The sequence below is a fragment of the Sorex fumeus genome, unplaced genomic scaffold (genome assembly GCF_029834395.1).
Source record: "Sorex fumeus unplaced genomic scaffold, SorFum_2.1 ptg000146l, whole genome shotgun sequence".
NCBI classification, from domain to species: domain Eukaryota; kingdom Metazoa; phylum Chordata; class Mammalia; order Eulipotyphla; family Soricidae; genus Sorex; species Sorex fumeus.
In genome coordinates this window covers 3,243,325-3,269,630 of record NW_026606203.1, presented here as the reverse complement: position 1 = coordinate 3,269,630, position 26,306 = coordinate 3,243,325, and the positions used below count along the sequence as shown (strand labels likewise).

At 38.2% G+C, this 26,306-nt stretch overlaps 1 pseudogene; it reads left to right on the top strand.

The window, feature by feature from the left end:
* Positions 1 to 12,450: 12,450 nt before the first annotated feature.
* LOC130016089 (uncharacterized) lies at positions 12,451 to 12,544 on the top strand (annotated as a pseudogene).
* The last annotated feature ends 13,762 nt before the right edge of the window (positions 12,545 to 26,306 follow it).

Sequence of the window (26,306 nt, the reverse complement as noted above, 5' to 3'; positions counted from 1 at the left end):
CTCCCCATGACCTATTCGATAGGCCAAAACCAGTGACAACAAGTCTCACAATTTGTTGTAAGATATTACTGGTTCCGCTCCAGCAAATGGAAGAACTGCTGGAGGACAGGGCTACACTGCTCTGATTGAAAAAATGGTGGTTTCTTTCAATATGACAATACTTACTAGGATAAGTTGTAGAGGAATCGAGATGTGTTAAAATGTAAATAAAATGAGAAGAAATAGTAAATGCACAGGTATCTTATTTGTACAAAACAAACAGTTGTTCTCAGTTTAAAACTGTAGAAGATAAAGAAAAACATACGCTCATTTGTCTCAAAATTTTACAATCTGAAAGAAAAGGACAAAAACCAAATTAAGTGATCAAAAATCAAGCAAAACCAACAAATACTGGCAATTAATATGATATATGATGGGCCAAGTATGAATGCTTTGAATAAATTTGTGCTTTAAAAAAAATCAGTATTTAGCTATTAAACTTGAATCGAAAAAATAAGCATAAACCATGATCATATAATCTCTATTGAAATAAGTGTAAATGACTAGTAAACACAAGCGCAATTTTCTTTTTTTTTAAAATTTTTGTTTTGTTTTGTTTTATTAGTGAAAATCCGTGAGGTACAGTTATAGACTTCCAAGTTGTTGCGCTTGTGTTTCAGTTATACAGTGATCGATACGCATCCCACCACCAGTGCCCAATATCCATTCCCACCAATCCCAGTATCCCTCCCACCCCCCACCCCCCATCCCAGCCTGCCTCTTTGGTAGGGCACTCCCTTTTGTTCTGTCTCCCCCTTTGGGTGCTGTGGTCTGCAGAAGAGACATTGGGTGGCAATCGTGTTCGGTCCTTAGACTACTTTCAGCAGGCATCTCCCATCCTGGGCAGATCTTCCCAGCACCCTTTATTGTGTACTCCATTCTCTATCAGTGCTGCCTTTACCCCTAGACAGTGCAGCTGGCCTCTAAGCCATGGAGTGAACAACCTGGTATTTATCACAGCTGTTCTTGGGTGTTAGACTCTTATTTTGTTCCTTTATGTTACCCAGAAAAATGCAATCTTTCTATGTCTGTCCCTCTCTTTCTGACTCATTTCCCATAGCATAATATTTTCCATGTAGTACCATACAAGAGCAATTTTCAAGCTCACTAGTAGACAAAGAGCACAAATTAAAATGAGAAATTAAAATGTCCCCCCAAATTACAAATATTGAAAAATCAGGTGCTATCTTTCCCTAGCAGAGGTGCTAGAAAAAAGACCTTTTCAAGCTCTTTGATTGAGCATTAAATCTGTATAATAGTTAGGCAATATATATTTTAAAGCAGTTTAATGTTCTTTAAGTCACTGTCACTGGCACTGTCCTCCCGTTGTTCATCGATTTTCTCGAGGGGCCCTAGTCAGGTCTCCAGTGTGAGACTTTGTTGTAAGTTAGCTTTTGTGTGTGTCTATGGAAATTCAGGGATCAAACCCATAACCTCAGAAATGTGAGGCAAATACTTTATCACCGAGGCATATTTCCAACCACAGTTCATGACTTTGCCTTTGTTTCTATAGTGCGAAGAATAGAACCAAAGTTTCATACATGCAAGCCAAGTTCTTTTGTCCTGAGTGACATATCACGTCACAAGTAAGTTATATTTTAATAATTGATCTTAAGTAAACAATTACAAAAGTAGACAAATAGATATAGAGTTCACATCAATGTTATCTTCTCAGTAAACATTACAATTATAAAAGCTCAATTAACATTTTATACTAACTGAAATTGATTATTTAAAAATCATACTTATATATAGACTAATATAAATACATAATTGAAAGACTCCAAAAAATGTACCTCCATTTTACTTATATGTTTATTGTGGTTCTATTTTCTTCTTAATATAGTTATCCCATGAACAATACAAATTTGCACTTCTGAGAGATATTTTTTCAATAATTATATTTTGAAAATTTTTGGATATTGGTATGGATGTAAAATAATTAAAGATGATCAATATATCCTAGAAATATAAAAAAATCTAAGGAAAATTATGCCATGCATGTATAAAATATATGCGGATAGTTTATTTGATTGAAACCCAGACTTAGTATAGGGGTTAAAGCACTTACCATGCACACAGTCAACCCAAATTAATGGCTGGCACCACCAGGAATGACCCTTGAGCACAGAGTCTGAAGTCCCAAGCAACACATACTATGGCCCAAATACCCCACAAAAATAGAATTATAAATTATCACTTACTATCATAAAATACAAATTTATTTTAAAGTCTATTATAAAATCCATTATAAGTTTTTAAATGTATCAAAATTCACAGATTGACAGGCCACACATATCAGTACTTGCAGACAATGGAATTAAATACTATTACAAAACCATCTTCTTGGTCAAGAGCAGACTATCTATTAAATTTGGGGGTTTTCAAACGTTATAGAGGAGTTACCACCCTTAAGCTCTATGTTACTCAAGAATCAGTTATATGTTTTTCTTTTCTATTCTTCTTTTTATGTGGGGAGGGGACCGCACCCAGATGAGCTCTGGGCTCACTTCTGACTCTGTATCCAGAGATCACCCCTGGTGGGCTCAGGGTTCTGGGAATTGAACTCAGGTTAGCTGCATACAAGGTAAACACCCTCTTCATGCTGCACTAGCTCTTTGGCCTATATGTTTCTTTTAGAAAATGAAATGTGAATAAAACATTTTTAATAATTAAAAATCATTTCTAATAAAACGTTTAATTAAAAAGTTTAATGCAGGCAAACACTGTTTTAATAATTAAAGTAAATTTAAAAATTAGAATAATACTTGGTAAAGCATAGAAACCTAGCAAGCAATAGGTGGTATATATCTTATTTACAAATTGGTAACTGTAACACATTGTCCTTTTCCATTTCAAGGATGAGAGGAATCCATATAGTAGATTTGTTCATGAACAATGCTATATTCTCTCCTGGATGCGTATTTAAAAATACTTGCCAATGTGCCTGTTTGTCAACGTTTTGAGTACTATAGTCCTCTTTGCTATTGTTAGATCTTTCTCTTGTTTTATTTTTACTTTATGTTCCAATTTTTTTTATTTTTAATTTCTAAATTTTTATTACTGAGACACCATGAGGTACAGTTGTAGACTTACAAATTTTTGTGCATGGGTTTCAATTATACAATGATAAAATACCCATCCCTCCCCCAGTGCCCATTTCCCAACACCAATGGGTCCCAGTATCGCTCCAATCCCCCATCCCCTCCTCCCACCCTGACTCTGTGGCAGGGCATTCCCCTTGGTTCTCTCTCTCCTTTTTAGGCATTGTGGTTTGCAAAAGAGTCATTGAGTGACAATCATGTTTGTTCTAATAGTCTATGTTCAGCATGCTCTCCCATCCTGGGAGGATCCTCCCAACACCCTTTATTTGGTGCTCCGTTCTCTATCTGAGCTGCCTTTTCTGCTAGCGAGTGTGGTTGGTCTCCAAGCTATGAAGAAAAATTCCTGACACTAACCTCGGCCACTCTTGGAGTTGGTCTCCTATTTTGTTATTTTATGTTCTCCTGGTGAATGCAATCTTGCCCTGTCTGTTCCTCTCTTTCTGACTCGTTTCGCTTAACATGATACTCTCTATGTAGTACCACTTGTATGTAAATTTCATGACTTCATCTTTTCTAACCCCTACATAGTACTCCATTGTGGCAATGTACCAATGTTTCTTTAACCAGTCTTCATTTATGGGGCACTCAGGTTTTTCCCAGATTCTGGCTATCGTAAAGAGTGTGTGCAGCTCACTCTTATGGCTGGGGACACAACAGGGGTTTTGCTTCTGACTGCTTTAATATGGGAATTTTTGAAATTTTGAAATTGCCCTCTCTGAAAGTTTTGTTGCTCAAGCAGTGAGGTTTCTGTCACAATGCCTGTTTCGTCAGAAATCTCTATAATTTTTCATTTGAAATCTTATTTTTTCCTTAAAATTTTTAAATTAAATGCACAATTACACAGATACACAGCTACAAAGTTGTGATTGAGTTTCCATCATAGTGTTCCAACACCCATTCCTTCATGACAGTGTACATTTCCAACCACTAATGTCCCCATTTTCCCTCCTGCCACCCACCCCCAGCCAGCCTCTGTGATCGATGGCAGACTCTTTTCTTCTCTCTTTGACTCTGTCTATCTCTCTCTCTCTCTCTGTCTGTCTCTGTGTGTATGTCTCGCTGTCTGTCTCTTTCTCCTGTTCCCCCCATTCTTTCCTTTTGCACATTATGGTTTGCAATACAGGTACTGAAAGATTATCATGCTTATCCTTTTCCTCCTTTCAGCACTCAGTTCTTTATGTGACCTTCATTTTAAATCCCAAGCCATTTTCAGATTGGTTAGAAACCCTAAATCAATTTCTGAAATAAAAATGCACCAAACCCATCCAAGAGACCCTGCTGCTGAGCTGCTCTTCCTGCCTGAAGACGTCTCTCTGGCTTCTTGAAAGAACAGCATGCATCCTGGGAATATCCTCCCAACACCCATTATTTGGTGGTCCCGTTTTTATCAAAAAATAATAAAAAATAAAAAAATACAAGAACAATCCGTTTTGATTCACTTGAAATATGGAAATTCTGAATTTCCCGAGTAAGAGATTTTCCCTGGCTTAACTGAGAGGATTAAAAAGTAAACTGCATAAAATAGCTTTGTAATAGCCCATCTTATGGTGATTCAATTAAAAAATAAATGAATAAAATATAAATTACTCATAAAGATTAAAATTGCCACACCAAATACATGCACCTTGATTTGATACAGATAACTCACATTTGAAAATAGAGAGAGAAGGACTAAAACAAAGTGAAAAAAGCAAATGACTCCTGAGGAGGTCATATATATAGTAATTAATATGGGAGGAGCTAGTGCTGGAACATACGAAAAGGTATTTATGATTCAAGGATTCACACCCAGAGATGTTATTGCAAAATTATGAAAATATATATAACTATTTCACAATACCCACAACCATGTATGGTGAGACTCTAAATTAGATATCAATTATTTATTCACACAGATGTATTCATATGCCTATCATATGCACAAGTGAGATCAACGGAAATAATTCTTAGCACTGACATCCTTGGACACTTAAGTAGTAATCACGATTTTATGATTAAATTTTTATGATTTCATTGGCAGTGTTTGATTCCTTAACCAAACTTGAATGTCTTTAAAAGACCAAATACAGGAATATTAATTAATTTTCAATTTAATATAAAAAATGCTGAATTTACATGTTAAACAGAGATGGATGTCTTTTTCAATAGTCTCTTTTGGACACTTTCTTTTACTTGTTTTATTAAGAACTGAATGTGGTACCCTATAATCACTAATTCCATCCCTAGTGCTCGCTATTCTACTTCTACTAATCAAAACAAACTTCATTTTAGACCTAGTTTTCAGTAATCTCAACTAAATATTATAGTAAATAGTAAGTCTGATCAAATAATTCTGTTATACAGCAGGTGTTTAAGATGCTTACACAAGTGACAAGAATATTGAGAAAGAAATGAACACTCCAAATTGTCATTGAATTATGCAAAGAATACATGTTGTAATTGACCATATAAAAGAAAGAAAATTAAAGTAAATTCCTTGGTAAGTTCTGGTAGTCTTGCAACCATGTTGCCCATGTGGTAATCAGCTAATTAAGTCTTCCTTAATTTGGATGTTCCTTTTTCACATCCCTGATATCACTATTTTCCTCTCAGATCCCATTCCCAGTAAATCATGTGCTCACCAGATCTTGTTGTTTCAAGCTTTTTTTTCAGAGGAACCCAAATGTCAAGTCCTTCCTTCTGCACTTATTGTCTCTTTTCCTATCATTTCAGACTTTTCTCCCAGCAGTTTTTCCACATTGTATACAACTTTCCTTCAAGGGAGTTCAAGCTTGTTAATTTTGAGAGTTTACTGGGATCATTTTCCTTTAGCCATACGTGAAAGGTAGCAAAACACTTTTCAAATTTTTCTGTTCCCAGCCAGTCAACTACCCTTTCCTGGGAAAATTTGTTAGCAGTTTATTCTCAAGTGTGTCAGAAACTGTATTCGTTTTCCTCCATTTCCAAAAAAGTAGTTACTGGTACCAAGCAGACTTAATTAAATATATGTTCCTGTTAACCCACTTGCATTTGGGATCCATGTGAACACCTTTCACATGGCTTTTATGAAAGGTGGTCATCCAGTTTGCTTTTCTGGTGGCATTCTGTTTCTCATTATTCCTCTCCACAGCTAAGTAACGTGAAAATACCAACCTTAGTAAATGGTATGATTGAAAGCTCCAGAAGGAATGCCAGCCCTTTCAGCTATCTCGGTCTTATATGTAACCTGTTCTTTGGAACCTATCTTGTTTTCATATTTTTGTTTTGCTTAACATTTCTGAAAAACATATTAATGTGATTAAAACACATCTACCAACTCTCCTATGATGATCACCAGCTGTCCAGTTCCCTACCTTTCCCGGTTTCCTTGCCATCCATCCATCACCCCATTAACTCTCCCAGGACCATCTCTTTCCACCACCACCTTCCAGGCTCAAGGTTAAGCGGTACCAACCGCTTTGGTCGTGGTGACCTAGTGCGCATGTCTTAGTCCAGTACATCCCCCAAGGCAGCCCCAATGACACTGATAACGTTGGTTCTTGTGTGAGCTGCAATTAACAGCGATGTTTAGAGAAGGCTACAGGCACCCGGGACCATGGAAGACCACAGAGCAGCCCCTCAAGGTAATATAATTTGAGCTCCCCCTGCCAGAAATGTCCAGATGCCATTGCCTGAAAGCAGGCTTTCTCACAGCGGGGAGTTTACAAATGCAAAGACTTACAGAGGCAATGGACCTCATTGTTGATACTAGCTAGCAAAGTGTCACCGTGATAGCGACTCTGAATATTGTTAGGAATAAGGGAAATGGTGCAGCTAGGGGTGCTGAACAGAGGGCCAGAGGACATGGTGACTTATCTTTGCATCTCCCAGGAGCTCATCTTCAGGCTTCATGCTGCAACAGTTCTCTTGGCTTGGTCCCTGTTAAGAGTCATCCTTGAATGACTCTGAGGCCGTTGACCACTCATCTGGAAGGTTCATTCCCCAGTCTATGTGTTCACAACCCCCAGCCATCATTTATGATTAGACCACCCGAAACTTTTAGAGATGTGTCTCAAATTTCGTTATTCTCCAAAAGTGGCCATGAGACATAAACACAGACTCCATGAAAGAATTTTAACTTTATTTCCGGTCACCTTTGACTCATCTTTCTTCTTTAGCCTATTCCGAATTTTTTCTTTTAATCCTAATCCCCAGACTGTGCCATTTCTCCCATTTTTTTTTTGGAGGACACCAGGGATGGGACATACTTGACTGCGCTCTGGTATTACTCCTGGCTCTGCGCTCAAGTTTCACATCTGGTGGTTCTCTGAGGACCATAAAGGATTGCAAGAATTGAACTGGGTCCTTCTTGCGTGCAGAGAAAATGCCCTGTCAGCAATACTGTTCCTCTGACTCTACCCCACTATTCATCAGGCCCATGCAATTTCTCCTCTTATGGGTTTATAACCCTGTACCAAGTTTATCTTTCTTAGAGTCTTGTGTATTCCCCCTTTGTCCTCTCCATAACTCTATAACTTCCCCTGAGCTGCCTCAGGTGTCCCCTTCTGGAGGGTGTCCAGTTCTGCAGGAAAACCCGGGGAGCTGCGGGTGAGGAGTGGTGAACCTGGCTTGTGCTCCCCCTACCCAGCTGGAGGGGAGGCGCTGATTAGGTGATGGACAGTCCCAAGGAGCTGCTGCAGGTGTTCCCCGCAGGTGTCCCCCTGTGGAGGGTGTCAAGTTCAGCGGGAAAAAGCACGGGGCTCTTGTTTTATTTATACTTTATGTTCCAATCTTAATGGTATCACCAGCCACTCAGTCAACCTAGCTAAACCCTAAAGTCTCTATCACTTTCTCCTGCACGAGTCTCTGCTTTCTGACAAAAGGGACGACCTCAGAATGCTGACATAAATCTAATACCCAGGGCCACAAGAGATAGTGTAGTGCTTATGAAACTTGTCTCACATGCACTCAATTTGACTCCCAGCGCCACATGATTGCCAGAGTATCAAAGGCTGCATAGACTCAGAGGACCCCAAGCACCATGGCCACGTTTTCTGAAAATTGTCTGTAGTGCCCCCACACCTCCTGAGCATTGCTTTACAGACTCTCCCAGAAACCAAAAAATATGTAATGCCCCAGAAACATGTACTTGTCTTAAAAAGGGAGCCTCAGTTGAGGTGAGGTTCACAAGGAAATATTGCATGAAAACATAAATCAAAGAGCAGGGGAGACAGTGTAAATCATGTGAGTACAGATCATATATTTGGTGAAATGTGTTAAGATTCAGATGCCCTAGTCTTCGCACCAGGGATATTCCTTCAAAAACGCCCCAATATACTGGAAAGGTTCTAGAATATTAGATGACTGAAACTCAATTATGAGCAACTTTGAAACTGTGTATCTCTTAGTGATTCTAATCGTTAAAGTAAATTTTAAATATACCCATCAAAGTAACCTTTTTTACCACTAAATTGGAAAGATACTTTCTAATACTTATCCTCACCAAAAGCTCAACAGAGTGTGACACTTGCCAGGAAATGTCCTCCCTTGCATTTTTCTCATGATACTTTTAGTACTTCACTCTTCTGTTTCTTCCCTTTTCTCATGCCAAATCTTCCCATCTCCCTTGCAAGCTCCTGAAACATTATCCATTCAACATTGATGCACTTTGCCACTGCTCCTCTTGACGTCTTGTCCACGAACTGATTCTAAAACATAACATAGCTGCAATTACAGTATTCATGCCAAAGACAGTCATTGATATATCTTTGGGTTTGGCTTTCTACAAGCTATTGGCACACAGGTGAGTAACATTTTTTTCCTACAGAGAACACAAAAATAGTTATGCTGGGTTTTAAAGTTACATCAGTATTTTTAATGTTTTATTGAATATCTGTGATATAGACCATTACAAATCTATTCATAATTTGCTTCCAGTCATACAACGATCCAACTTCCATCCTTCCTCTAGTGTACATTTCCCAAAACCAATATTCCTGGTTCCCTAAAACCATCCCCCAACAAACTACCCCCACCCCCAGCCTGTCTCTATGGCAGGATCTTTAATTCTTTCTCTTTGTCTCCTTTTTATTTTGTGCATTAAGGGTCTCATAAAGGTACTAAGAGGTCATCATGTTTGTTCAAGGAATTTAGCATTTTTATCAGGAAGGTAAGCCTGGAGTAGCTTTGAGGTATGGAAATGACTGCTGAGGCTTCCATAAGTACAGGGAAGTGGGTGTGGGATGCCCATCCTGCCCAGAGAAAGCCTGGAGATTTCAGTCACAAAACACACATATCCGAATTTTCAGCTGTTATGTTTCAGGGAGAGCCATCCTGAGACGGTGGAAACCAGAGGAGGGCATGGTGGCGATTTTGTATTGTGGGAGAAAGTGGCTGCACTGGGTTTTGGTTGGGTGGGCCTCAAACTAAACTGCTTCCCTCCGATTTACCCTAGTGTCTTCAGCCTTTTGCAGTTCCAAGGTTAACTGTGGCTGTTGATATCTTCGAGATTTGTCTATGGGTCTCTGAAACAAGACCAATCCATTAGCTTGTATAGCTGAGCCAGGGGTGGGTTTGTGAACATGGCCCCCACATATCTTTCGGGAGTTTAATTTCTCGGGAAACGTAGTCCTGAGTTGTTGGGAGCCAGCCAGAGGCACAGTGGCGATTTGAGGTTATCAGGAAGCATGAAGACACCATCAGACTATTGATGCACTCACCGGAGGGTACAGGTTGACTTCCTGCAGGCACTGCACAACCAGACTAACAAATATTCATTGAATGAATGAACGAATAATCAACATTTTCAAAATGTGTCTCTTTATTGCATTTTAGAAGGGTAACTTCTAACAGGAAAACAATCTTCATGGTATAATCAAGACCTACGATTTATTTTTAATATATTTAATAAAAGCTACACATTTTGGAAATTTATACAAAGAAATTCTTTTAAATTATCTGTCTTCATAATTTACTTGTAAATTACTAAGATATCACTGTTTCTTCCACCGTTCTTAGCAAAGATATTTACAGACAGAATGTGCTAAGTAAAAATTCATTTTGGCTCTTCTGTTCAATGTAGTACTGGAAGTACTTGGAAGAGAAAATAGATAAGAAAAAGATATTAAGGGTTTTTCATGTATGAAAGGTAGAAATAATCTCTCACTATTCACAGAAGATATCATACAATATTTAGAGAATACTAAAATCTCTGCGAAAAAACTCCTAGAGGCAATAGACTTTTATAGTAAAATTGCAGTCTATAAACTCAATACCGAAAAGTCTATGGATTTTTTATATGCAAATAATGAGAGAGAAGAAAGTGACATGAAAAAGCAATCCTATTCATAATCGTGCCTCAGAAAATCAAGAACCTTGGAATCAGCTTAACTAAGGAGGTAAAGGACCTATACAATAGGAAATTAAAAAGGACACGAGGAAATGGAAACATATATACTACTTATGGAATGGGAGAATTAACATTGTCAAAATGGCAATTCTCCAAGAAGCATTGTAAAAATTCAACTTGATCCCTATAAAGATACCCATGACATTCTTCAAAGAAATTGATCAAGCATTCCTGAAATTCACATGGAACAATAAACGCACACGAATAGCTAAAGCAATTCTTGGGGGAAAGACGATGGAGGCATCACCTTCCCCAACCTCAAACTCTACTGCAAACGATAATAATGAGAACAGCATGGGACTGAAACAAAGGCTCAGCTGCAGACCAATGGAAAAGGATTGAATATACTGACACACACCCTCAAATATATAATCATCTAATCTTTGATAAGGGAGCAAGAAACGTGAAGTGGTTTAAGAGAGTCCTTCTAAACAAACGGTGCAGAAAAAACTGTACAGCTGCATGCAAAAAAAAAATAGCTCAGACCTCTACCTAACACCATGCACAAAAGTCAGATAAAAATAGGTCAAAGTCCTCAACATCACACCAGAATCCCTCAGGTACAGTGATGACAAGGTTGGCAAATCCCTCCACGATATTGAAGCTAAAGGTATCTTCAAATATAACACGCCACTTGCCAAGCAACTGGAAGCAGAGATAAACAAAGGGAACTATCTTAAATTAAGCAGCTTCTGTACCTCAAAAGAAACTGACCAGAAACAAAGACTCCACCATGCGGGCAAGATACTCGCAGAAGCCTACCAGGTTCTCTGAGATTGAGAACTGGAAAATCAGAGTTGCTGTCTTCTAAATAAGATCCAGTCTCTGGATGTTGGCTATTGAGGGAATTACATGGATCCAGGGGTAGTTCGTGGTTGTAACACTTAATTACTAGAAGATGGGGGATCTGGAAGGAGCGGGCACATTCTTGATCTGAGCAGCCATGGAGATCTCATGCCCTGGTCCCGCACATTTGGGTTCCTCTTCCAGTTCCTTCATGCATGAGGCTCCTTCAAGCTTGGGAAGAGTGGTCTCTAAGCGTACCTATGGCTGGTTGCAGAGGTCTTCAGCTGCCGGGGCTATGCTCAGGGCGGTGAGGGAATCTCACCCCGCCATCTCCAAGGGGCCCCAGTGAGGAAAGCCAGGTGCGAGGTCAGGAGACTGTTGTTTTAGACATATTTGGAATTAATTTTAGATCGAAAAGTACGCATCATTGAAAATACTTATGTGCTTAGTAATAAATTACTACAAACTTGTTCAATCACGTCAGAGAGCCCACTCTGCTCAGAGAACTAGATTTTTAATTACAGATCCGTTTTTCCCATGTGTCATGACTGAGAATCACTATCAGTAGATATGAAACTCACTATACACAAAGTTGCACACAGGTTACTATGAGTCATCTATGTTGTTAATATCAGTTGGCCATTAAACTTCACTGAGACCCTTTGTTCTGTCCTTTATAGGAGCCACATGAGTCTCACCTTCCGTTCAAGTTGAACTTGTAATAAGGTGGAATGAAATAATCAATATGCTTCTCACCTCATCCTTCAGGAGAAAAATCCTACATACATTCAAGGTGGTCAAAGTGCAGACAACACCATCCACCTTTTCCTGGAGATGTACACGAGACTGAGGCGAGAAAAGCAAAAGGCTCTAGTTTAATGGTCTTAATTAAGGTTTCAGGGAACGACATTAAACAAACTCATATCCCATCTTCCAAAAGAATTATTTTGTAAAACTGATGCCTAGGGTATGGTAAAAGATAATATGGTAAAAACCATATTTTTCTTTCTGGGACATTAAATTTCTAAATCTATTTATTCATGCTGCTTTGAAATACATTCCTTGATTAGGAATCATTGTCTGCCATAGGAGTGAGGAAGGACAACACTCAAAGTAATAAGAAGAGAAAAATATGGAAAAATTAACTCCTACTAAGTTTAACACATACACTAAAATTGAAATGATAAAATGATGAGCATGGTCCTTGCACAGAGATGATATGCAAACTTGTAAAGCATTCCATATTTTTGTTGCAAGAAGAATGAACAGGTCTACTTTAAGCTAAGACAATCCCCACAAGTACAAAAATTCTACATAAAGAGAGCACAAATCCCAATCACAAAAATCTCTCTCAATGTCAATGGACTAAATGTGCCAATTCAGAGGCACAGAATGGGAAGATGAATTAGAAAACTGAAACCAACATTCATTCTGCTGCCTGCAGGAAACACATCTGAAGAATCAAAGCACCCATGGGCTAAAGGTAAAAGTCTGGGAAACAAGTTTTCAAGAAAATATCACCTCCACAAAGCTGGAGTGGCCATACTAGTATCAGACCACATGGACTTCAGGCTAAAGGTTATCAGAGACAGTGAAAGTCATTTCTTAGTGGTCATGGGATATGTACATCAGAAAGAACTCACCCTCCTCAATGTATATGATCCTAATGACAGACCAGCAAAATACTTAAAAACAACTTCTAATTGACTTATAGAAAAACATTGATAGCAACACAATACTAGAAGGAGATTTCAACACTTCTTTGTCACGTCTCCATAGATCAAACAGACTGAAGCTCAGCAAGGAAATATTTTCTTTAAGGGAAGTAATGAACAACCATTGGCTTAGAGAAGATATCAAAGAGGAAATAAAAAGTTTCCAGAAACAAATGAGAATGAGGACACAAGCTACCATAACTTGTGGGACACAGCAAAAGCAGTGTTAAGAGGAAAGATTATAGCTCTGCCAGAATTCATCAGGAAGAAAGAAAGGGCCTACATGAATAAATTAGAGCTCAAGATTTTGGAAAATGACCAACAAAAGTAGTCCAAACTAGGCTGGAGGGAGGAAATAATAAAACTTGTACCAGACATCAATGAGCTAGAATCCCAAAATAGAATCCAAAAGACCAATAAAAGAAAAAGCTGATTCTTTGAGAAAATAAATAAGATCAATAAACCATGAGAAGCCTCTCAAAGAAACAAAGAGAAAGAATTCTAATAAATCGAATCAGAAATGCAAAGTGGGGTGTCCTAATAGAAAGTACAGAAATCCATAGGATCATCAGAGATTATTTTGAGAATCTTTGCAGCAGGAAATGAGAGAATCTTGAAAAAATTGATAAATTATTGGATTCCAATTACCTCCCAAGGCTGAACCAAGATGATTTGGAATACTTGAACCTATCACTACCAAGGAAATTGAAATGATGGTCAAAAGTATCCCTACAAACAGAATCCATGGCCCAGATGGATTCAATAGTGAACTGTTTCAAACCTTTAAAATGGAACTGCTTCCAACATTTTTAAGATTTTCCAGGAAATTGAAGAAACAGAAATACTCCCAAATACTTCTATGAGGCAAAGATCACCCTAATACTCAAATCGATAGAGACACCACAAAAATAGAAAATTACAGACCTATTTCCTTGATGAATACAGATACAAAGATTTTCAAGAAAATACCAGCAAAGAGAATCCAGAAACTCAACAAAAGATCACACACTATGACCAAGTAGGTTTAGCTTGGGGATGCAAGGATGGCTTAACATTCTCTAGTCAATCAACAGAATACACCATCTCAATAAAATAAAGATAAAAGTCATATGATCACATGAATAGATGTAGATAAAGCATTTGATAAGATCCAGCACCCATTCATGATGAAAAACTCGCAAAAAAATTGGAGTTGAAAGTACTTTCCTCAATCTAGTCAAAGCAAATTACCACAAACCCACAGCAAGCATTATTCTCAAGGGGGAAAAACCAAAGTCTTGGAGCAGAAATCAATGAACTAGAATCCCAGAATACAATCAGGCACAAAACAAGCTACCCACTCTCACCACTCCTATTCAACATAGTACTTAAAGTACTTGCCATAAGATTTCGGTAAAAAAAAAAGATATCAAGGGCATCCATATAAAAAAGGAAGAACACAAGCTTTTACTATTTGGAGATGACATGATACTATACCTATAAAATCCCAAAGAATCTACAAAAAAGCTCCTGGGAACAATAGATTTGTTTAGTAAAGTAGCATATTACAAAATCAATATCTGGTACTACATGGCTTTCCCATATATTAATAATGAAAGAGAAAAAAAAATAGAGAAAAACAATCCCATTCAAAATAATACCTCAGAAAATAGAGTATAATAGAATCAACTAAAATGGTTAAGGAACTATACCAAAAAAAAAAAAACCTTCAAAACACTACTTCACGAAATAAGAGAGTATATGAGGAAGTGGAATCACATCCCATGCTTATGGATTGAGAGGTTTAACACTGTCAAAATGGCAATACACCCCAAAGCTCTATAAAAATTTAATGCAGTTTCTATAAGGATACCCATAATATTTTTCAAAGAAATAGATTAAACACTCTTAAAACTCATACAAAACCATAAACTCCCATGAAGAGCTAAAGCAATCTTTGGTAAAAAGAAGAAGGGAACACCTTCCCCAACTTCAAACCCTACTACAAAGTTTTAGTAATCAAAATACCATGATATTCAGATAAAGACAGGCCTCAGATCAATGGAATATAGTCAAATATCCTGACGCTGGCCCTCAGATTATTATTACCTAATCTTTCTTAAAGGCTCAAGAAGTATGAAGTTGAGCTAGTAAGTATTTTCAGCAACTGGTGCTGGGAAAACTGGACAGCAATATGCAAAAAAAAATGAACTCAGACCTCTTTATAGTGCCAGGCACAAAGTCAGATCAAATATATTAAAGACCTCACTATCATACCTGAATTCTTAAGATATATGGAGAAAAATGTGGGAAGATCCCTTCATGACATTAAAGCTAAGGGAAACTTCTAGAATGAAACACAACTGACCAAGGAAGAGGAAGTGAAGATAAACAAATGAGACTACATTAAACTAAGAAGTTTCTGCAACTCAGAAAAAATGGTGACCATGATCGAAAGACAGCCCACGTAATGGGGAAAAATTATTTATGCAATACCCATACAATTAACCTCAAAATTCTGACTCCTGTATCATTAAGAACACTAAACTGTTCCCGTGAATTTTATTCTTCTTCACATATATTTACTCTAAAATATTTTAGATTTACTTGTAAACCACAGGTAAAAAGGAAAAATTATAAGTTTTTTTAAAAATAAAAAATAACCCCTATACATAGCCAGGTGCGACCCAAAAAACAACAAAGCAAGCAAGCAAGAAAGAAAGAAAAAAATTAAAAAATAAAAAATAATGCCGTTTGCAATGCTAAGGATCAATCCCAGATCATCATTCTTTGCGTTTTTGGGTCACACGTGGCGATGCACCGTGGTTACTCCTGGCTCTGCACTCAGGAATTACTCCTCACGGTGCTTGGGGGGACCATACAGGATGCTGGGAATCTAACCTGGGTAGGACGTGTGCAAGGCAAATGCCCTACCTGCTGTACTATAGCTCCAGCTCCCCCCCTCCCCATAATTCATCATCTTGAGGGCCTCAGATTTTTACCTTCCATTTGGAAACTTCATCTTTACATTGACACAGTAAATTGAAACCACAAAACCATTGAATGGCATGTTATAATGGTAGCAGCCATGAGCAAACATTGATAACCCATAATTTGGCATGAATGAATTCTGTCTCAGAGGCTTCACTTCTGAGGATACCTGTCACTACCTCCTTTCTGTTATGTATCCCAGGATCAGAACCTACATCAGGCCAGCAGTAGAAATTTTCCACCCAAAAGCTAGCCTTCCCCTGGGATCAGTATCCTTGATCCATCTAACTTGAAATTTTTCATTCATGACTTGTTGACCTTGTTTCAGGCGGAGGCATCCAGAGCATAAACTCAGCTTTCCCGTTGTTTCCACAGGAAATCCAAATACCTAAGAATGTTATCATTTCTGACGCCACTGTTAAAGATTTTTTTGGAATCCCACGGTAAGATACTATCATTCGTGTTATACTATTACTGTTCTCTATAGTTCGGATCTCCCCAAAGAACTCTCTACCCTCCTCACTCCAAGTGCAGACTCCAGTGTATCATGATCCTGAACGTACTTATAATAGTTTCACTCAGGTTCTCCCCTAAAGTGCACAAGTGAAGTTCATACCAATCCAAGTTCTTATTCCTAAACTACCAGAGTGGGCTTGTTCCTCAAGCTTGTGTTCTCCCTTGAAGAAATACCGTGCTTCCTTTCTCTATGTCTCTCTTTGCTTGTTTTGTTAAATGACTGTTCTCGCTTGAACATATATTCCATTCCACCCTACAACTGTTTCACAAGTTTCTAAGGGCTTTTCAATAAAATATATTTTGTTTCACTAAACTAAAACTTTTAAAACCCCAGAGCATTATTAAAACCAATATTTGTATCTTTTAAACCACAAATTTTGAAAATGAAAGGTGGAAAAGCAATGGAATACTACTCAGTTGTATGAAGGGAACTCTTCTTATTATTTGTATATAAAATGTATAACATGAGGAAATTATGTTTAGTGACAAAAACCAGGCAGAGAAAGATAGGCATCCTACAAATTCAGGAATATGTGGAATATGGAGAAAACAAATTAAAAGAATAAAATGAGACAGACAAACGTCTAAAACATTATTTATATTCTATGATTTATAATTCAATTAACAATGGTTTCTCATACACATAATTCCAACATGACACTCCTCATTCTCTCAAATAACAAACCCTCCCTCTCCCCCAATCCCCCAGAATCCCTCCCTCCTAATCCCCTGACCTAATTGTGTGGATCAGTTCTCCCCTTGCATTGCTCTTGAACCTTTGTTGCTACCTGGCTGTGTGTCTTTACATCCCACATATGAGAAAGATCTCTCTGTATCTGCTCCTTTCCTTAAGGCTAACTTTACATGCATGATATCCTCTAGTTTCATCCAATGTTGAAAATTACATAATTTTGATCTTTTCAAAGCAATAAAAACAAACTTTAGAACTATGAGACTATTTACTTACCAGATGGAAAGGTGTTATCAAAGTGGAAAAACTGAACAATGGTGAATGACAGAGTAGGCCTTTCAGTAGTGAGTGTAATATGATACATGCTAGTTGATTCTGCATAATCTTAAATTTTATGAAATTCTATAATGTAATTCTATAAGGTAATTTTAAATAATCAAAAAAGTATTTAAATAATTTACATTTATCTATGATTATGACGTATCTTTTGTGTCAAACTATCAGAAATAAAAAGAATGTTAGATAGAGATATGGTGTATCACTATACTTTTAAACAAGAGAAGTGCTAAAAATTTCTGTGTCTTGATGAATTCTCATATAAATTGACTCCAAAATCAAATTAATATACTCAAGGAAAAATAAAACTCAACCAATTCAATCTTTTGCCTTCATTCAGGTTCCCATCTGCTGATCTCTGGCAGACGAAACAATTTTTATTTTATTTTATTTTTTTAAAATTTTTATTACTGAAACACCATGATGTACAGTTGTACATTTACAAATTTTTGTGCTTGGGTTTTGATTATACAATGATCACATGCCCATTCTTCCGCCAGTGCCCATGTTCCACCACCATGTATTCCAGTATCCCTCCCACACAGATCCCCCCCATCCCACCCTGCCTCTGTGGCAGGGCATTCCCTTTTGTTCTCTCTCTCCCTTTGGGTGTTGTGGTCTGCAAAAGAGGCATTAAATTGTAATCATGTTCAGTCCATAGTCAGAATTTTTATTTTCAAAGAATTTTTGGCAGAGGTTTGGCATTCTTTGCTAGCAACCAACTCATTTTCTTCTGCATTTTTTTTCTAGAAATATATACTTATACTAAGACTGATTAGTCATGGCACCAAATTGACAAATGTCCCTGTTTTTACTTCAGTTCTGTTTCCTAATTATCACAAATTATTAGCAGTGGATAGAAAATAACTAGCCCAAAATTCGTGGGGGAAATGGAAATGTTTATGCTTTCCATAGTTTGGAAAATCCCTGTCACTAGTATAGTGACATACATCTAAATTTGTAATCAAAATGATTAAGAAGAGGTAAACCCTGACTGCCACTTCAAGGAAGAACGGGCCTTCAGCAAATATCCTTGGTTTCAGAAGGATGGCTCTGGCTTGGATGGGGGGCAAACATGAGAGCTGTGAGCTACCTGCAGTTAACACATGCTCTGAGGCTATGTGGTTACACTGCTGAGAAATGTCGAGAGCCCTGATTAGGTAGGGTCATGGGGGAGAATGGAATGATGACAAGAAAACAGAGCAACAGGACAAGATGATAGATTCCTTTGTATAAAAGTTTTCATCTCTAATGTATTAATCTGTGAAAAAGAGAACCAACTTCTTATCATTCTTCCTGGCAATATATTATCCTTACATATTGCTTCAGGAAAAAAACGCTTCCCTTGATAGTTATTATAGCCTGAATATCTGTGAGGTCTTTGAAGTCTTTCTATGTATACAGTGCTGATGACTGAAACCAATCTCACTATTTAAGTATCTAAACTGCAATGTTCTCACCATTTAACTCTCTAAACTCTGATGGCTCCAAATCTTCTAAGATCAACTTTCATCTCTTCCATGATATCCAGGCTTCTCTTCCCAACTGTCAACTCTCCCTTTCTTTCTCCCTCTCTCTACCAACTATGGTCTCTCTGCCAAAATTTGCCAAGGCAAGCCTTCTTGAAATATAGACATAAGTTGACTTCTCCTTTTTTTTTAAATTTAGGCAATTTTGATTTTCAAAGTCATTTATATTGGAGATTTGTCATACAATACTCCAATTCTAATCACACCACCAGTGTCTGCATCCTTCCACCAACAGATTACACATTTCTCCCTGCATTCCCACCGATTTCCTTGACAAACACATTTTGAAGTTTTACTATTGTATTTTGGATTCCATACTTACAGTAGTGTTGGCATTGGTGGTTAAGACATACACCTCAACTTTTTCATGCTGGCCTTCCTGGATCAATGCCCACTGACACAATTTAGGGGAAATATATGAGAACAAATCATTAAGCTCCAAATTTTTCAAATAATCTTTAAACAATTCTAATCGAAAAGAAAATAGTGAGAACTGGAGGAGACAACCTCTTGTCAGCCTGCAAAGTCTTTTCAGTTTTCCACATTACAACAGAAGAAATCAGTGAAGGAGGTCTGTCATCACGCAACTTAGGTGACCCTGCTGAGGTGTGGTCAACAGGGTGTTTTGTGCTCTTCTCTCCTTCCACCAGAAGTCCCAACCCTATGATTTTTGTCTCTTCAGTCCACATAAAATGAAAAAGTTTTACCACACAGCCATCCATGCAATGAGCCCAGCCAAAGTGATAAAAATAAATTTCAGCAAATTCATAGGTTAGTCATGATGGTAGAATCTAAATATCATGTTTTTGTATTGAATCTGCAGGAGACACATATTACAAACCTTTTCATGATTCAGTTTCAATCATAGGATATTTTAACACCTAACCTCCACTAGTATACAGTTCCACTGCTAATGTCCCCAGTTTCTCTCCCACCACTCCCTCTCCCAACCCCAAACCCCACCTGACAGCCTGCTGTCTCTACACTATGGCAGGCACCTCTCTCTCTCTCTCTCTCTCTCTCTCTCTCTTTCTCTTTCTCTCTCTCTCTCTCTCTCACACACACACATCCTTTGGGCATTGTGGATTGTAATACAGAGAGTGAGAGGTTCTCAAGTTTATTCCTTTACCTACTTTCAGGACTCAGTTCTCACCCAGAGTAATCACTTCCAACTATCATTGTCAGAGCGGTCCCGTCTTTATTCCAATTTCTCGCCTTCAGCACTTGTGGCAAGCGTCCAACCATTGACCAATTCTCCTGGCCTGTGTTTCTGCTATCCTTGGGTATTAGTCTCATTTTCTGGTTTTTTATATCCAAAAAATGTTGTAGTCCAATCAGTATACCCCTTTCCTTCTGACTGATTTCATTGAGCATGATATTCTTCCCTGTTCATCCATTTATAAGCAAATTTCATGATGTCAGTTTCCTGCCAACTGCGTAGTATTCAATTGTGTAGTTATACCATAGTTTCTTCTGGCTATTGTGAATGGTACTGCAGATGGTATTTCTGTTGTAAATATCATGTTTAATGTAAATTACATAGGAAAATACTTCCGACGTTCCAAACATACAGAATCCACTCACTAATAGAACTTTTTTAAATTTTTTTAAAAATATAATTTATTATGATGCTTTCTAAATAACGGAAGCTATTAACAAAAACTCAGGGAAAGCATATTCTATAAATGCCAAAAATAATAACCTTAAGAAAGGACAACAGCTACGTGTTCTTGCTCCTCAAAAATCCATGTGTTTCTTGATATATTGTCAATATCTTTCTAAAGCCTTCAAATTCTTCAACTTAATTTCTAAACACTATTTAAAGTTATATTAATTTAATAGGTGTAATCAGCTTTATAGAATATTTATTTGATTCTTTCATATTTTACATAAACAACGTTTGAATTAACCATAGCACTGTAGCACTGTCCTCCCATTGTCCACTGATTTGCTCGAGCAGGCACCAGAAACGTCCCTATAGTGAGATTTGTTGTTACTGTTCTTGGCATGTCGAATAATTCACAGGTAGCTTGCCAGGCTTTGCCATGAGGGAGGGTTACTCTCAGTAGCTTGCTGGGCTCTCTGAGAGGAGGAGAGCAATCGAACACAGGTTGGCCACGTGTAAGGCAAACATCTTACCCACTGTGCTATGGCTCCAGCCCATATATATATTTATACATATATATGTGTATTTACACACACATACATATCTATATATTCCTGTTACACGGCTCTTAAGCTCCAAATCATATTTCTTCCTCCTCCAATTATTTACTACTTCTCTCCCCATAGTTGGTGCTCAACTAATTTTCCGAGTCCCCTCAGATGCATTTCTGAGGCCATGAAAAAGGAATGCATAACACATACATGCAAGGAAGGCACAAAGCATATGTAGATAAATTTCATATGGACATATAATTGTGATGACAAGTTTACAAACTGTATTCGCTTCAAGTACAGAGTTCCTGATCTCTGGAACTGTGTATTCATACTCCATGCACTGTCAAATATCCAGCTACTGTCCACAACTAACTAACAACACTCCCCTACCCATTTCAGTCATTTAGTTCCCCTCCTTAAGGACGATTTTGATGTCAGAGTATAAAGGTTTGATTTTGCTTTTGTTTATTGGTCCATTTAATTTTTTTCTTTATATTCCAGAAACAAATCAAATATTTTTTTTAGAAAAAATAAAGGACAGGAGGTGATATCAGGCAACAAATGAATAGTTGATGTGGTTGAGAATCAGCAAGAGTCTTCCAGGTCAGTGTGAGGAATGGAACATCCAGTTGTCCTTCCCAGCATATTTCCAAAGGGCTGTCTTGGAGCAGGGTACATGGTGGGAAGAACCGCAGGACAGTAGTAGTGTCTTGAACATATAGGGGCCTATGTTCTTCTTTGAAAATGTAATGGTATTGACCTCCATTGCAAACTACAACACCTTAAAACAAAGAAAAAGCAAAAGTGAATGCCCTGAGTTAGGGCAAAGTAGGGGAGATGGGGGGTGGGAGGGTCACTGGGTTCCTTGGTGATGGAGAATGGGCACTGTTGGAGAGATGGGTACTTGATTCTTGTAAAACTGAAACCCAAGTACAAAGGTATGTAAGTCTACAACTGTACCTCATGGTGTTTCACTAATAAAAGTAGATAAACAAAAACTAAAAAATTAAAAGTGCTATCAGCTGGTATAAGAAAAAAAATGTAATGGTGTTGACTAGATTAAATCAAGATCATTTTTAGCTATAGGATGCTAGGATTCAGCTTTGATTCACTGATTGATACTTTGAAATGTCCCAGTTCATCCTCATTCAGAGAAGTCATTTATTTCTTTGAGTATTGATTTGTACAGGGAATTCCTCACAAAATTCTTTATATAATGTCTATTGAGGGACTCAAGGATAATGCTCTTATTATCATTTTCAAAGAATACAAAAATACTCTTTTAATAAGATTTTCTTGGTTCTCTATCTAAAAGCTAAATGACAACAATTAAGTTTAACTCAACATTTTCTAAAGCGCATCACATTAGTACTTGAAAAGAAATTTTAAAAGACTCTGGGAGAGGGGAGGAGGAAAAGTCATGGATCTATAAGGATTAGTACAAGTCTTTGGGTGTGTGGGGCATGGGAGTGTGTAGAAAAGTTGAGATCACACTCAGCTATGTCATCTAATCTCTATATATCTATTCTCTAAATTAGATACCAGCGATATATTCACACAGGTGTATTCATATGACTATCATGTACACTAAGGACATCCAGGGAAATAATTCTTAGCACTGACATTCTTGTAAATTTAAGTAGTAATCAGGTTTTTATCGTTATGTTCCTATGATTTCATAGGCAGTGTTTGTTTCCTTAACCAACCTGGAATGTCTTTAAAAGACCAAATATAGGAACATTCTTTCATTTTTAATTAAATATAGAAAAGGCTGAATTTACAGGTTAAATTGACATGAATATCTTTTTCAATAGTCTATTTGGGACACTGTGCTTTACTTGTTTTATTAGGAACTAAATGTGGTACCCTATAATCTCTAATTCCATCCCTAGTCCTCCCTTCTCTACTTGTAGCAATCAAGACAAACTTCACTTTAGACCTAGTTTTCAGTAATCTCAACTAAACATTAAAGTAAAAAATAAGTCTGAAAAAATAATTCTGTTATCCAGCAGTTATGTAAGATGCTTACACAAATGAACAGAATATTGAGAAAGAAATGAACACTCCAAATTGTGTTTTAAGAAGGCAAAGAATACATGTTGTAATTGACCATATAAAAGAAAGAAAATTAAAGTAAATTCCTTGGTAAGTTCTGGTATTCTTGGAACCATGTTTCCCATTGAGTAGTCAGCTAGCTAAGTCTTCATTAACTTGGATTTTCCTTGTTCACATCCCTGATATTACTCTTCTCCTCCTCAGATCCCATTCCCAGTAAATCATGTTCCCACCAGATCTTGTTTTTTTCAAGCTTTGTTTTCGCCAAACTTCAAGTCCTTCCTTTTGCACTTATTGTCTCTTTTCCCATCATTTCAGACTTTTCTCCCAGCATTTTTTCCTCAGTTAATATAACTTTCTTTCAAGGGAGTTGAAGCTTGTTAGTTTTGAGAGTTGACTGGGATCATTTTCCTCTAGCCATACATTAAAAGTAGCAAAACACTTTTCACGTTCTTCTGTTCCCAGCCAGTCAACTACCCTTTCCTGGGAAAATCTCTTGACTGATTAGTATCAGGTCAGTCAGAAACAGCGTTCATTTCCCCCCATTTTCAACAATGTAGTTACTGGTACCAAACAGAGTTAGTTAAAAATATGTTCCTGTTAACATATATTTGCACTTCGGATCCATGTGAACAACTTCCACCTGGCTTTTTTTTGAAGGTGGTCATCCAGTTTGCTTTTCTGGTGGCATTCTGTTTCTCACTATTCCTCTCCACAGCTAAGTGATGTGAAACTAACATATATAGTAAATGGAATGATTCAAAGCTCCAGACCGAATGCCAGCCCTTTCAGCTCTCTCGGTCTTATATGTAACCTGTTCTTTGGAACGTATCTTATTTTCGTATTTTTGTTTTGAATCTTATTTACAAATAATATTTTAACTCATTTGAAAAACATCCACCAACTATCCCATGATGATCACCAGCTGTCCAGTTCTCTACCCGTCCCAGTTTTCTTCCCATTCATCCATCACCCCATTCATTCTCCTAGGGCCATCTCTTTCCTCCACCACCTTCCAGGCTGAAGGAGAACCGGTACCTACTTCTTTGGAAGTGGTGACCTAGTGCGCATGTCTTAGTCTGGTACTTCCGGCAACGCAGCCCCAAAGCCATTTATAACGTTGGTTCTTGTGTGAGCTGCAGTTAACAGCGATGTTTAGAGCAGGCTACGGGAACCAGGGACCATGGAAGACCAAGGACCAGCCCCTCAAGCTAATATAATTTGAGCTCCCCCCACCAGAAATTTCCTGATAACTGGCTTGGCTACCTTGGGGAGTTTACAAATCCAAAGACTTACAGAGGCAATGGACCGCATTGTGAAAACACGCTAGTGAAGTGTCACCGTAACAGCAACTCTGAATATTGCTGGGAATAAGTGAAATGTTGCAGCTAGGGGTGCTGAACAGAGGGCCCGAGGGCATGATGACTTATCCTTGCATCTCCCAGGAGCTGATCTTCAGGCTTCATGCTTCAATTTTTCTCTTGGTTTTGTCCCTGTTAAGAGTCATCCTTGAATGACTCTGAGGGCGTTGATCACTCATTTGGTAGGTTTATTCCCCAGGCATCATTTATGGATAGACCACAAAAACCTTTTAGTACTGTGTCTCAAATTTGGTTATTTTTGAAAAGTGGCCATGAGGCGTAAACACAGCCTCCATGGAAGAATTTTTACTTTTCTTCTGGTCATCTTAGACTCATCTGCCTTCCTCAGCCTATTCCAAAATTATTCGTTTAACCAAAAACTGCAGACCGTGCCATTTCTCCCAATTTCTTGTGGAGGAAACCAGGTATGGGGCATACTTGATTGTGCTCTGGTCTTACTCCTGACTCTGTGCTCAAGTTTCAGATCTGGTGGGTCTCTGGGGACCATAAAAGACTGCAAGAAATGAACTGAGTCTTTCTTGTTTGCAGAGCAAATGCCCTGTAGGCTATACTCTTCCTCTGACCCTACCAAACTCTTCATCAGGCCCATGCAATTTCTCATCTGATGGGTTTTATAACCCTGGACCAAGTTTGTATTTCGTAGAGTCTTGTCTATTCACCCTTTTTCCTATCTCTAACTTCCCATTCTTTCCCATCCCATCCTTCAACACCCAGCCACTCCCAAAAACAACCACAGTTGACAGCATCTCAAAATTCATAACTTTTATTAACAACCAATTTACTATGATGCTTCTCTTTAATTTGAAAAAATATATTAGAATAAATAAAAGGTGTATGGCATGTCAGTGTTTGCCTAGGAAAACCATCTGGTACCTCGAGTGGAACCTACCATTCCAGCTACTCCCATTACGCAGCCATAGTAGAAAGATGTCCATCTCTTTTTCCCTCTCAATAAAGTTCTGCACTTTCACCAAAAGAGGTGTGTTTGGCAGTGTTCTCAATCTCCTGCTGAGCCTTCCTTTTCATAGTCTCACGCTCTGGTCTCTGCTCATTGGTGATGGGCTTTGACATGACTGGCTTCGGAACATTGGACATTCTCCATGGAATCAGTTGGAAACACAGGTCTTGGAGGAGAAACTGACTCTGACGTTTGGTTGGCGACTACCGCTTGTACACAAAGAGAGGAGGAGGTTCCAGTTGGAGAGAAGTGCCAGGTGCTGTTGTAGGGAGCAGGTCTAGAAGCTGTTGGGTGACGAATAGGCCGGCTACTAGGGTTCTGCAAACCTGGTCGAAATGGGTTGGTTGAAATGGACTGAGCAAATTTGGCAGAACGACAAAAATGCAGTGGTTGACCAGGAAGAATTGGCAGCAGTTGGCTGAGCTGCATTGGTAGAGCCAGACTTGGCATAGTAAGCTGCAGCAGGACGATGTGAGACCACATATTGTCGTCTCTGAGGAACAGGTTGAGCTTGGGGACTCTCCATGTTAAGAAAAGGCAAAGGTACAAATTTGACCTTCCCAGGAGGTGGCTTCTCAGACTGGGATGGAGATAAGCGTTTTTCAGCACTGCTACTTGGTTTTTGTGCTTTGACCTGAATTTTCTCAAGGCCTTTTCTATCCCCTGTAGCACTTAGCCATGGCTTGACAGCTGAGGATG